This window comes from Thermobia domestica, chromosome 13 (assembly GCF_964235325.1).
Source record: "Thermobia domestica chromosome 13, izTheDome1.hap1.1, whole genome shotgun sequence".
NCBI classification, from domain to species: Eukaryota; Metazoa; Arthropoda; class Insecta; order Zygentoma; family Lepismatidae; genus Thermobia; species Thermobia domestica.
This window is the reverse complement of record NC_137466.1, coordinates 65,960,672-65,974,582: the sequence shown is the minus strand read 5'-3', so window position 1 is coordinate 65,974,582 and position 13,911 is coordinate 65,960,672. Positions and strand designations below refer to the sequence as shown.

Here is a 13,911-nt window from a genome sequence, read left to right as displayed (position 1 = left end):
AGCGGAGACAAAGAAACCTAACGGAACGAGACTAAAAACGAATCGTTTACCGCGTAGCGATCGCGGTTCAGTGCTCGAGGTGTTTGTGCGAATGCACGTTGTAATTTTTTTTTTACTTTAGGATTTTTGATGGCGATTGATCCGCGATAACATACATTTTATTATATTCAGATATTTGAATACTCGATGTTTCAATACTTGAACTATCAAATCTTCAGGAATAATAATAGTAATAATAATAAACTAATATTAGTTATTATTATCTCGTAGAAGATTAAAAGCTAGGAGCTAATTATCGCTCAGGTTGTACCATTACAAGCAGAAACGTGACATTTGGAAAGAATATTTCGGTTTGGTTTAATGTTGCTCACGAGAAGAGGAATTTCTCATCTTGTTTCTAAAATAAACAAAAAACATGAGAATTAATATTTTACATTCGAGACAGGTCAAGGCTAACTCAAAATTTTCGTCTCTCTCTGGAGATGAGAATCGAAACCAAACGAAAAGTATCGTAAACATTTCCCGTCTTGTCTCTGTCCATTCTTTAACTAACAATTGCTCTGTATACTGAATCTCATAGGCTATTTCGTTACATTCTATTTCAGAGCTCATTGAATTATGCTGTGTGTAGGTATTTTGTAGCAAAGTTTTATAATTACCTCTGTATATCCTAAAATAAATTTTCATCGGTTCTAAAATAATAATAATAAATTTTCATCGGTTCTGCGCGGAAAGTCAGAATTAAATCAATCACATGTGTAGTCAAGGTAAGGAGAAAAGCCTAAACTGAATAAGACATTGAAGCGGGTCATAAGCTGGGAATAAGAATAGTGCATGGTCTAAATAAAGGACGACACAGAGCATAATTCAATGAGCTCTGAAATAGAATGTAACGAAATAGCCTATGAGATTCAGTATACAGAGCAATTGTTAGTTAAAGAATGGACATACACTATTTCGAGAACCGAGACAAGACGGGAAATGTTTACGATACTTTTCGTCTCGTCTCGATTCTCATCTCCAAAGAGAGACGAAAATTTTGAGTTAGCCTTGACCTGTCTCGAATGTAAAATGTTAATTCTCATGTTTTTTGTTTATTTTAGAAACAAGATGAGAAATTCCTCTTCTCGTGAGCAACATTAAACCAAACCGAAATATTCTTTCCAAATGTCACGTTTCTGCTTGTAATGGTACAACCTGAGCGATAATTAGCTCCTAGCTTTTAATCTTCTAAACTAATAATTATTAGTTTATTATTATTAGTTTATTATTATTACTATTATTATTCCTGAAGATTTGATAGTTCAAGTATTGAAATATCCGAGTATTCAAATATCTGAATATAATAAAACGTATGTTATCGCTGATCAATCGCCATCAAAAATCCTGAAGTAAAAAAAAAATTACAACGTGCATTCGCACAATCACCTCGAGCACTGAACCGCGATCGCTACGCGGTAAACGATTCGTTTTTAGTCTCGTTCCGTTAGGTTTCTTTGTCTCCGCTTGCAAACTTGTATGTTATATTTCTTCGATTAAAAATATCTTTCGTATTTCTTTTATGAAGTCGGCAAAGTTTACATTAATAACTTGAGTTATTCCTAAACCGTTGGTTCACAAGTTTGTTTCTTCTCCACACGAAACTACAAATATGGCAGATTGAATTCTCATACTCTCCATTTCTTTCAAAGCAGTCGCCATTACCTGGTCAAAGTCTTATTTCCGCCACGATTCATATTAACCAAAATAAGTTCATTTTTCGGAAGCGGAACTTTCACTTTCCGAATTTCGGAAAATTATGGAATTCAGTTAAACTCCCTAATTCAGAAGAATTCCGGAGCTCGGGAAGAATCCGGAATTTAGAAAATTCCGGAATTGGGAAAAACTCCGGATTTCGAAAAAATCCGGATTTTTTGAATTCCGGAATGTTAACGAAATCAGAAATTTCTAAATTCCGGATTTTTCCGAATTCCGGAATTATTCCAAAATCGGAATTTTCCGAATTCCGGAATTTGTTCGGTTTTACTTTCGGGAGTCCGGAAAGTAATAATTCCGGAATTGGCTATCTCTAGTTTATACACAACCTTTCAGAACACTAAGCTAGTAGCTGTCTACAAACAAACAAGTAATGCAAAGCATTTTGTATCCTGCAATACGTCATGTATTAAAATCCGACAGCAGTTTCAGTATCTAACCAGAAATTGCATGTATCTAGCTACTGGACGCTGAGGTATGAAGGATTGTATTGTGTCTTATACAACCCTGCAAACCACTGAATATCTAAACGGCTTTCGTTAAATCCAAGTTGTAGTACTCACAGTTACATCCATTTGTGTCTATATGATCGTGTTACTAAAGCTTACTATATGATAGCGTCAGTAAGTCTTTCTCTGCTCTCCCGTAAAGTTGTGATACGATCTACTACAGAATAAAGAACCAATTATCAATTTAGCCAAGTTGTTGTATTACTACACATCTACTTCCGCCTCTTTCAACACTGGTCAATTTCGTTGACGCGACATATTTGCTTTTTTATACCCCTTTCTTCATTTACTGAACAGTAACTATTCTGAAATATACTACTGCGCATGCCTCGTAAATATTTCTGATGCCAATAGTTTCCATTTTATCCAAGGAATGTTCTTTTTCTTATTCCCAGCATGACCCTTTTATTACATCATATGAAGAGCATGTAGGTCTAAATACCTCATGTCTTACATAGAATGTAGGTTTAACTCTTCCAGCAAAGAACATGTGATCATAGTATACAACCCACAGAAGTGATAGCTGGCAATACAGTGATCGTAATCCCTAACGACACAGGGTGTGAGCGTACCCTCCCTGCTGGTCTAGTGGCTAGCACGTGCACCGTTGGTGTATGGTATCCCGGGCTCGATTCCCGCGGGAGAGAATCTATGATTTTTAACTGTTCTCAATGTTTCTGTGTTCGTGTCCCTGTCGTTATAAGTTATTAGAAAAAGCAAGTTAAACGAGTGAAGCAAGTATAATTAGCAATAAGTAAGTTACTGAAACACGTTCGGTGAGTCAGTTAAAAAAAAGTGGTTAAAGCACTGGCTTTTTGCGCCGTCCATGCGAGTTCGAATCTATCTCGGCTTGATTTTTCATCCATTTGAGAGAAAGTATTTTTCCGTATTTTTCGCCGTCGTTCACAGTTAAAGTAACTGGCTATTCTTATTCTTTCTACGAATGATGGATCTTCTCTTTGGTTTCATGTCAAACATGCTCACGTAATGAAAAGACGCTGTCGATGATAATAATAATAAAAATAATAATAATAATAATAATAATAATAATAATAATAATAATAATAATAATAATAATAATAATAATAATAATATGAAATGTTAGTAGCTAACTCGTGTGAGTATTTCGACAATATAATTTTATATTATTATGTGGAAATAAGTACGGCTGGCTGGCGTCCGCCCCCTAAGTTTTTCGATGCGCCTTATGGGTCCACGGTGTCCAACGTTGATCCCATCCCACTATCACCTCCTGTTCTCTCGATATAAGTTAACGACATTTTGCCTAAAGAGGGCTCTGCCGTGGCTCCATGTCTACCCATGACAATGACTCTTCGTTCATTTTCCATTGAAATCGCTTATTTTTCTGAGTACTATGAGTGCATACTGTCCAACGTTGCTCCCATCACTATACAATTTCCCGTTCCCTCGATATAAATTGCTAATATTTTGTTTGTAAGGGAGATATGACGTTACAATCATTGCGTTTGAAGAAGAATTGAGGAAGATATTGTCTTGCCACAAACAACACTTATTATTATTATTATTATTATTATTATTATTATTATTATTATTATTATTATTATTATTATTATTGTTGTTGTTGTTTTACTTACCACTAATGTTGCCTACCTTTATATGCATTGCAATGTGTTACTAAAAAGCAAATCATATAACACTCCTCGTTATTCACGCTCCCGAACTCAAAATACATGAAGCCCCGGTTCGATTCCCGGCGGGAGCTCATGTGGCTCGGATTCCACGTTAATCAGTAGGTCCACGTCTCACATAGCCTCGCTGCTGAACGGGATGTTAAACTCAAAATCAACTCAACTCAAATCGAAATACATGATTTACAGTTCTCTGTGTTAGAGGAAAGCACGTTTATTATATTATTCTTTCAAATACCACGTTTCACAAGTTATTTCACTTTCAATGTGTAATTTCATATCATCACTAACAATCATCTTGTTCCGATACGAAAATAACCCCCTCCTGCAAAAAAAAAAAAAGCCTGACCGTAGCGAAAGGTCGTAAACCTTCTTTAGGCGATTAATCGGGTCCAATATTTCAATAAAAGAGGATAAGTCCCTGCACACAAATATTTCAGTAAAAGAAGAAAAGTTATTCAAACTTTCTGAATATCTATTTATGAGCGAAATTTGGTTCCCTTGGAACTTTTTAAGAGTATGAAGGGCCGCCATTTTGAACATTTTCATCTGATGATTCTGGTTAACGAACGCATCAAGATATTTCAACAATTAATGTTTGTGGCAAGTTTCGTCTCAATCCGCTGAAAATTAGGGTGGTTATGGTATTCACAAAGAGCGTTATATATATACAGATAGATAGATAAGTAGACACACAGAGGGACAGAGAAAAAGTGTTTTGCTCCCTTCTCGCACCTGTGGTGCGTCAGAGCTAAACCGGGCCCCTTTGCAAAACGTATTGACCAGCCTAACCTAAACACAAGCCTCTTACTTGCTAACGTAGAAATGTGGTCGGGAGGTGTAAGGCATGTAGAAATTGTATTTTTAGTAACCATGAGTATGGTCCATTTCCATGTTTTTCTTTTTACTTTTTGCACCTACTTCTGAACGTTCAATTTTTATTCTTCGCTAATCGCAAATGGCGTTTACATTGAAAATAAGAGAAATTTTGGTGGCATTTGTTCGGATATTCTTCTCTTTCGAAATGAAGAAAAGCATAAAAGCAATACGCAAAGACAAAAAGTATTATCAGTACTAAACATTACCAATAATAATTGCTACGAAAAACTAAATACGACCTCTTTTGCCCTCTCATGAGCTGTATGTATTATGTCCTTGACGGGGATTCGAACTGACGACCTTTGCTTTTGTAAGCCAGCACCTTAACCACTACACCAAGATTATGGCATGGTGAACGTTTAGTTGTCGGCGTATTTGTTGTATTTGTGTATTATGTTCCCACTTCGACAATTTTTACTCTTTTTTCTAAGTTTAACAGCTGTTTCTGGCTTTCTCTTTCGGTGTCGTCCTTTATTTACACTATGCACTATTCGTATTCACAGCTTGTGCCCCTCTGCAATGTCTTATTCAGATTAAACTTTTCTTTTTGCCCCTCAGTAAATATTTGACTGATTTAATTCTCATACTCTCCACGGATGGAGCGCAGGAATGCCAGACTCGAAAAATAGGTGTACATTTACTTTCCTGACAGATAATACATATCAATTATCAATTAAAGATCAGCACTCTGACAATAAATTTTATTTGGAACTAATCAGTTTAGTCTCATACATTTATTATTATTATTATTATTATTATTATTATTATTAGTAGTAGTAGTAGTAGTAGTAGTAGTAGTAGTAGTAGTAGTAGTAGTAGTAGTAGTAGTAGTAGTATTTGCATTAAGAGAAAACAAATCCTCCAAAAATTAAACTCTGATATTCACAAATTAAGCTGTTACAACCCCATCCTATGAATAGTGAATGTCGAGAATAGTGTTTCAGAAAGAAAAATATAGAACATTTAAATAAACCAAATGTGTAACCGAAAACTTCAAATCTGGACAAATCTGGATAAATCTCACGAGTTATTTAATGTAGGTATGTGCATAATATAATTAATGGTTTTACCTTTCTTTTGTTTCTAATCAAAGTTAATCCAATACGAAGAAAACAAGTCGACCAACTCTAGTATTGTTGTTTGTTAGGCACAATGAAAGCGCTGTTTTGAGTTGAATCGGATCTACAATGTAGCCGCTTCTCCAGAAAAGAGTGTCTATTAAATAAAATTCCAAGTAAGAACTATAACTAAAATTTACCAGAAAAAGGGCTAAATTAGAAAGCAGTAACATACGTGTAAATCCAGACGCTCAAAGAATAAAGACTGAGCGATAATCCGGCGCATAGTAAATGCATGGACAATACAATTTGACAATGAAATTGGCTTTGATATGAACGTATAAAATGCCATATTTCAAATGTTTTAAGTTTGCTGAATGTGAGGGGGCTGTCAGGGGGGGCAGAAGTAGCTTTCAGGGGGCGCTAGTGTCGTTACTGGCTATGACCCGTATCAGACTTGCTAATTAGTATGGGTGTCAAACATCTTCGTATGGATCCCGTATCGGACGTCTTAAACGGTTTGAAACCTGTGGTACATTTCTGAGGTGACATTTTGCATTACATTCAGCACCCGAGAGACCTCTGTCTATATTCGAACAATTTCCAATTGGTCGCTTATCATATCCTTCAATACAGGATCCAAATTGCGTTGGCACGTTTCAGACAATAGTACTCACTCACATCACAGTACTTCACACAAGCACTATCTCAAATGAGGTTTGCTGCGCTTTCAGGCCAGTGCACACATTTATATATATCCTTCAAAAAGCACGTGTGCCTGAGTGCGAGGTTGTTATACACTGTTACATTGATAGCAATATCCACTGTTCTCAGACCTTCTATATATTCGTATGTATGTTTTCCTTATTATATTTGGGAAGACTGAAAAGTTCTCGGCCTACCCATGAAATATTTATCCTAGCTAAATATTCTTTTAGCAACTAATAGTATGTATCTTTGCTAGCTTAATACCAAATTTCACATTAACATCTTTTTGTTTGTTTCAGATATTGAAGATTGAAGTTGCCAAGATGACAACATTTTGAAAAATGGATAAAGCGATCAAACGTGCAGTCATCCAGTATCTACTAAAAAAGGGCATGCGTACACAGGAGATTCACAATGTCATGACAAAAACATTAGGGGAGGATGCTCCTTTCTATTCTACTGTTAACCCTCCATAGCAAGCGTGGTCAATTGTAACATCAAGGCACGCGCGCAGAGTATCACTCCGCAATATTTATTTATAGGCCTATATCTTAATTTTAATGTGTATTTTGTTTTGAAGCGATATTAAACTGTTTCATATTTTCTTTGCAACGTTTTTGACAATTGCGCATTTATATTTTTCAGCAGAAACTCTTTTAAGAGTTCTAAGAAAACTAAAATTTCTCCATCCGCGGAGTGTGACTCCGCAGCGGCTGCGACGGTGGGTTAAAAAGTGGAAACACCACTCCTCCCTTACTCCAAGAAGAAAAGTTGAAATCAATCCCATCTGCTGAAGAGGTGGTTTCTGTTTTTTTTTTTTTTTTTTATTATTATTATTATTAGCGGGGCATTATTCTGGCTGAGTACCTCAAGAAAGGTGAAACACTGAACGGAGCAAATTATGCTGCTCAACTGAAACGTTTAAGGGATGCAATCAGATTGAAGCGCCCAGGAATGTTGACAAAAGCGTTCTCTTTCATCATGAAAATGCACCCTCGTACACACCAATCATTGTGATATCTCCTATCGAGTCCTGTAGCTTCTAGCTGGATCGGCACAGCCTTATTTCTCCGATTTGGCTCCCTCAACTTTCATCTTTCCTCTGACCTTAAAAAACATCTAGTAGGTACCCACTTTGCATCAAATGATGACGTCATGGCTGCGGTGATGAGCTTTTTTCACATGCAGGAAGAAACCTTCAAGGAGGATATAATGGTCTTGCAGCACTGGTGCAAAAAGTGTGTGGCCCTAAAAGGGGACTATGTCGAAAAATAACTATAAATATTTGAGCTACTGACAACCTTTATTGGGTAGTCCGAGAACTTTTCAGTCATCCCATGTACTATATATACTTTTAGATAGCAGTGTATTATTTTAGTGTGTACTGCTTACTTTTGTTAGGTAACTAACACAAAGAAATTTGATTCGCGATGCAGCGGGTAGCATGCGTGCAGGAGAGAGTGATAATGAGCTGAGGTATAGCAGTAACATTGAAGGGTAGGGTGCCGAAGTACAGGGATGAACGCTTTTTGCAATGACTATACGGATACAAATACTTACGTACATGTTTGGCACCTACATAAGTAAGTTCCTTAAGCATTCTTCTTCCTTCATGAATTATTACACTTCCAGTGTAAATTCTCCTTCTAAAAAGTCACCCCATGCTCTTAATTTGAACCAAATAAACAGACTTATCGTAACGTAATTACCCTGCTCTCCCGGTGATATTGGTTCTGTAATTACATTCATTTTTCAATCAAGGCAGTAACAATAGAAAGTGTTAATTTTGACCTACAGTTTTCTGGAGCAATAGATATGTCAATCATGACATATTTCCGACAGTACTTCCTGTATTTTTTGTTTCCGGTGGGTTCCAAAGGATAGTAAAGCCACCACTCAATTTTCCTTTAATTGATCGCTATAAAAGCCGAACTGCAGCATGTATTTCAACGACAGATGAATATGATATGGTATAAGTTTACGGAAACTCAGGAAAAGATTGGTGGGCAGTTTCTAAGCCATCCTCCATGTAGCCCATCTGTGATTTCTAAGCTTCCACAAAGACTTAAGTCCTTACGTGAAAGGAAGTTTAGCACGGACCAGGAAGTAAAAGTTGCCACATCCACTACCTTACATTAACTTTCAGAATATGGTCTGCAACGTGTGTTTAAGAAGCTAAGAGTCGTTGGAAAAGCGTATAGAGTGTGAAGGATGTTATTTTGAAAAAGGAAAAAAATGAAATGAAATGAAATCTTTGAGTTTTACGTCCCACGGTTATGCCGATGAGGCTAAAGGAGACGGTGATGATGAGGAATGAATGAAATGGTGGAATGAAGAAAGTGGGAGGAAACGGGAGAACCCCGAGAAAACCCACGCACACGGTGTTTGTCCACCACAAAATTCACTTGGCGGGGGCTGGGATCGAACCCGGGACCCGAAGCACCAGAGGTGAACGCTCTACCACTGAGCCACCGCGCCCCCATTTTGAAAAAGGACACCCACGCCAACCTTCCTACTGACTGGGACTCCCAATAGTAATCAGAGTCCACAACAGCGCTCGTAACCATTCACTTTTACTAATCATACGCCTCTTTTAGGCCAAAATGCATATCTGTGCACGAAAAACTAAAATTACATTTCATTTCAACGAATAATAATTATCCAGCAGCTATAAAATAAAAGTCATACCCTCTCCAGTCTATAATCAGAAGAATCTTTTAAGGGTCAACTGAGAGGAATGTTCCACTTTTAATTGCACAAATACAAATACAAACAGCGAAACATATGAATTTTTTTGGTACTTTCACATACTTGACTTCTAACTTATCTTAAAGAAATCATTCTAGAATAACTGGATGGATTTCTTGAATACTTTCACAGGAATATATGGGTGGTAAAAAGTGCAAGTTACTTCAAATACAGAATACGTTTTGAGGTTTATAGATTCCATTATTTTCCTCCCTCATTTTCATATAAAGTATGGTCTTATTATACGATTACAAAGCATTTAGAACTGGATTAAAAGTTTGATGTGAATAGGTTATTGATTGAAACTGGATCTAGTTTAATGCTTTATAATAGAAGTTTATAACAAGAAATTCAGGACAGTGGAACTCAGGCCTGTAGCTAGCAAGGCTAATTACCTCTGCGACCATCTGCAATCTTCAAACTTTAAGTTTTTTGTTGATATTTATTGAAAAAAAGTTATCCTCCACAAAAATAGTCACAACCCCGGAATCAGTGTTTTGGCTATGTGGCTCGTAAAACAAACTTATCGTTTTTATTTGAAGAGAACTGAAAAATATAAGACAAATACCGGTATTTCTATTCTCAGTTCCTTTCAAACTACTTTTTTCAGTCTTTGACCAAGAACAAAAGGACACCGTACAAAACGCATTGCATTTCTTCGTCTATCCGATCTGGGTGATTTTTGGATATGTTGTAGCTGAGGACCTCCTGATCAATTGTTTATAAGGGGCCAATTCCCTATTACCAACCCTGTTTCCTCCAGAGGTCATCAAACGTCACACCGTACAAAAACCATTGCATTTTCTCGACTGTCCGATTTGGGAGATTTTTGGATATAATGTAGCTGAGGACTCCCCGGTCAATTGTTTATATGGGGCCAACTCCTTATGACCAACCCTGTGACCTCAAGAGATCACCAAAAGTCACACCCTTACGTGGAATATCCTTATTATTCCGTAGCCCAGTGTAACCAATGTGGCCAAGTTTGAACCAGTGTGGCCTTTGGTGATCTCTGGAGAGCACAGGGTTAGTTATAGGGAATTGGCCCCATATAAATAATTTCTCGGGAGGTCCTCAGCTAAAACATATCCAAAAATCTCCCAAGTCGGACAAATGAGGAAATGCAATGCTGTTTGTACGGTGTTACCTTTGGTGACCTCTGGAGATCACAAGGTTGGTCACAGAGAGTTGGCCCCATGTGAACACAACCAGGGGGTCCTCAGCTATTCAAAAATCACCCAAATCGGACAGACGAGGAAATGCAATGCTTTTTGTACGTTGTCCTTTCCAACCTGACGTGTTTTTCGACTTTCATTGTCAACTTCCGTCTCTAACTAAGCAGGGAGTTAGTTTATGTTTGTTAGTTTTATGATTCCATTATACTGCTATCTGATAGAAAATGGGAGAAGAACTTTTAAAAAAGTATAAGGATGAGTCACAAATCTTGCAATATTTCCATAATGCAAATACAGGCGTATGCATACGTCCTGATCGACCATAACAAGGAAAAGTGGTCATGGCAGTGGCAATGATTGCTCAACGACGCCAGATATGTGAAATGTTACTGTATAATTTTTAACTCGGCCATAACGCTGCTGCTGCAAGCTAAAACATTTGTAACATGAAAGGGAATGGTGCAGAGAACTCCACGACAGTAACTCTTGTTACTAGTAATTTCATGCAGGTTGTAAAAAGTCAAAGATCAGTCAAGATCCGGAGACTCCAGGGTAACAAATTCCTGAGATCACACAACATGCAATTTTGGAAAATTCATCCACTAGCACAAGACAATTGTCAAACCGACCGTTAATTTCCCAGTCCACTTTAGTGCATCACCTTGATGAACTCGGGAAAACCATCAGAAGCTGCCACATCAGCACAGCCCCAGAAGAGAGGAGATGTGTGCCAACAACTACTGCAAAATCCACCTGACGTGCGTTTCCTGAAAGATTGTTTGAGTTCGAAATCATACAGTAACAATAACAAATGACGAAAAGATGATTTTCCAAAATCTGAATGTGCAGAAACATTGGTTGGTCAAAGCCCAACTCCTAACGGCCGTACCATCGATGCTGATCTTTATTCCGAACAGTTAGAACAAATGTGTGTTGCATTACGCTAAAAATATGCTGCGTTGATGAACCAAAAACGTTCCCTGCTCCAACCGGATAACATTAAAGCCCATTTGGTTCGAAAATGCGACAAAATGGAGGAAATTGATGACGTTAAACTGATATCACACTCGGCATGTAGTCCTAATCTTGCCCGTTCGGATAACAACTTGTTTCTGTTCATGGCGTTCATTCTAAAATCATAATTGATGGAAACAGCAGTGAAAGACTTCTTTACCTCTGAAGACAAGAAGTGATATCGAATCGACGTGGTAGTAAGGTGGTTGCAGACAGTCTAACACGAGGGACTATGCTTTGAATGTTAACCTGATTTCATTTTACTGTGATAAATACAGGCATGTTGTGTACCAGTACTGCAAGGTTAATGATTCATCCTTGTAATACTAAAAGTTTCAAATTGTGATAAATAAGCTTTAACAAATGTTCAGTGATAGAGCACTTACCTTTATTGAAAACGATCTGTAGTTCGGCCCAAAATCGAATTAGCTTAGTGGTAGGATCATAGCTTCTATGGCTTTTCTGGACGTTCTTCCTTCGTTCCCTTTATCTTCATCCCAACAACTGTAATTGGTTATTGTATTTGTATTTTTAATCTATTTCATTTAACCTGAAAACATAAACGTTGCACGTTAAACAAATTGTATTCGAGTGCACTGGAACTTTAAAAAAAAGTGACAAGAGATATTGTTTAATATGAATAGGACCACGTGAAAAATGGCAAGGGAGTTAATTTATTTTTTGATAGAATAAAGAAAGTATAATACTACTGCTACTAATTATATTTTTTAACTATTTGAACTAAATACTGCCTTTAGTTACGTCCCTGATCACATTGTAGGCGAACTTAGGGGAATACCACACAGAGGGAATACTGCGTAAAAGCTTACTACAGAAGTGGAAAATACGGCAACGTGGAAACATGTGCTGCTGATTATAATAGGACCGATAATTCCCAATAGAATCAAGCTATTTGGGTTTTATTTGTCGTGTGAGAGGACGATTTCGGCAAAATCTGATTTTTCGGTGAGAAAATTTAAAAGACAGACGTAAACATTTAAACTTTTATTGTATAAGGTTGCTAATGAATTAAAACTCACATATTAAAGATTGATATTATTTGTTTCCTGTCAAATTTTCAAGATATCTGTTAATACGTGCTCATTCCACGTCAAATCACCCAGGCCATGATGTCATCCACCAATTCAGATTTTGATGAAACTTCATGTACTTGTTAACACTACTAAGGTATGTAGACCTCTAAAAATTTTCTTCCGAAATCCTAATAGTTTTTGAGAAATACGAGATCAAAGTTTCAGAATTTCAGGCATCCCGGTCGTTCTCGAGGCCATCTAATATTTCGTAGAGCTTAATACAAAAACTCATATCTCAGTATCTACGCAAAGTATCACTTGAAAATTTCTGCCCGAAGTTTATGTAAGTCTGTAGAGCTAATTAAAGAAACACAATCAAGATTGCTGTGCATTAAAGGTGAAAAATGCACTCTTGCACTTCAAAATAATTATTTTTTGTGTAAATTTCTAATTTTACGTATTAATTTTAGTTAAAAAAAAAAAAAAGCGGCAAGGTAATTGGTCCGCCTGACAGCACTAATGCGCATTACGTAAAATTAGAAATTTACACAAAAATAACTATTTTCAAGTGCAAGGGTGCATTTTTCACCTTTAATGTACAGCAATCTTGATGGTGTTTTTTTATTAGCTCTACAAAAATAGAGCATACATAAACTTCCGATAGAAATTTCCAAGTGATACATTGCATTGATACTGACAAGGGAACCTTCCGAAAATGATAGTTGCAGTAAAAGATGTGGCCTATGCCAATTGAAAGAGCAGTAACAGAGATATTCATTCCCAAAAAATTAGCTGCCCATTGCGATAGGTTCAAGAAATATAAGGGGTGGAAGTTCGGGAAACAGCAAGGTTGGACAAAAGGGAAAAGGGCAAACTCCGCAAAAAAAAAAAAAAAAAAAAAAAGGCAAAATACAATGCTGACAGGTGATGTATAGAAAGAGACTTGCCACAATAGGGAACAAATGAAGGCCACCAGTGGGGTTAACAGTGTTGCCAACTGCAATGAAAAGTACATGTTTTACAAAGAGCACTATATGAAGTGAGTGCAATATTCAGTGTCAATCTGTCATGTAGAACATAAGATATGACGTGTGTAATCAGTGGTACAATCTAACAAAAGAGAATAAAAAACAGAAGTACGAAAAATACGGAAAAGACGAAGTTGGCCATAATGCGCCACATATGATCACGAGCTGTGCATATTAGAATGAACAAAACAAGAAAGCACCAACTATGCAGGAAACCGACGTACCTAGAGTCGAAAAGAAAAACGAGTTCCAAAGTTGGCAACACTGGCCATGAAAATCCAAACAATTCTAATATAGTCAGGCCGCTCGCTTCACAAAAAGAAACTTCCGGCA

General features: G+C 37.0%; 1 pseudogene across 1 annotated transcript in view; it reads right to left on the bottom strand.

The window, feature by feature from the left end:
* The window catches only part of LOC145668199 (ubiquitin-like modifier-activating enzyme 1 pseudogene), a 107,716-nt pseudogene that overhangs the window by 87,453 nt on the left and 6,352 nt on the right, over window positions 1-13,911 (bottom strand). The window contains exon 2 of the transcript XR_014127984.1: window positions 11,903-12,066. The product of XR_014127984.1 is annotated as a ubiquitin-like modifier-activating enzyme 1 pseudogene, transcript variant X2 (transcript). The remainder of the gene's footprint in view (window positions 1-11,902; window positions 12,067-13,911) is intronic.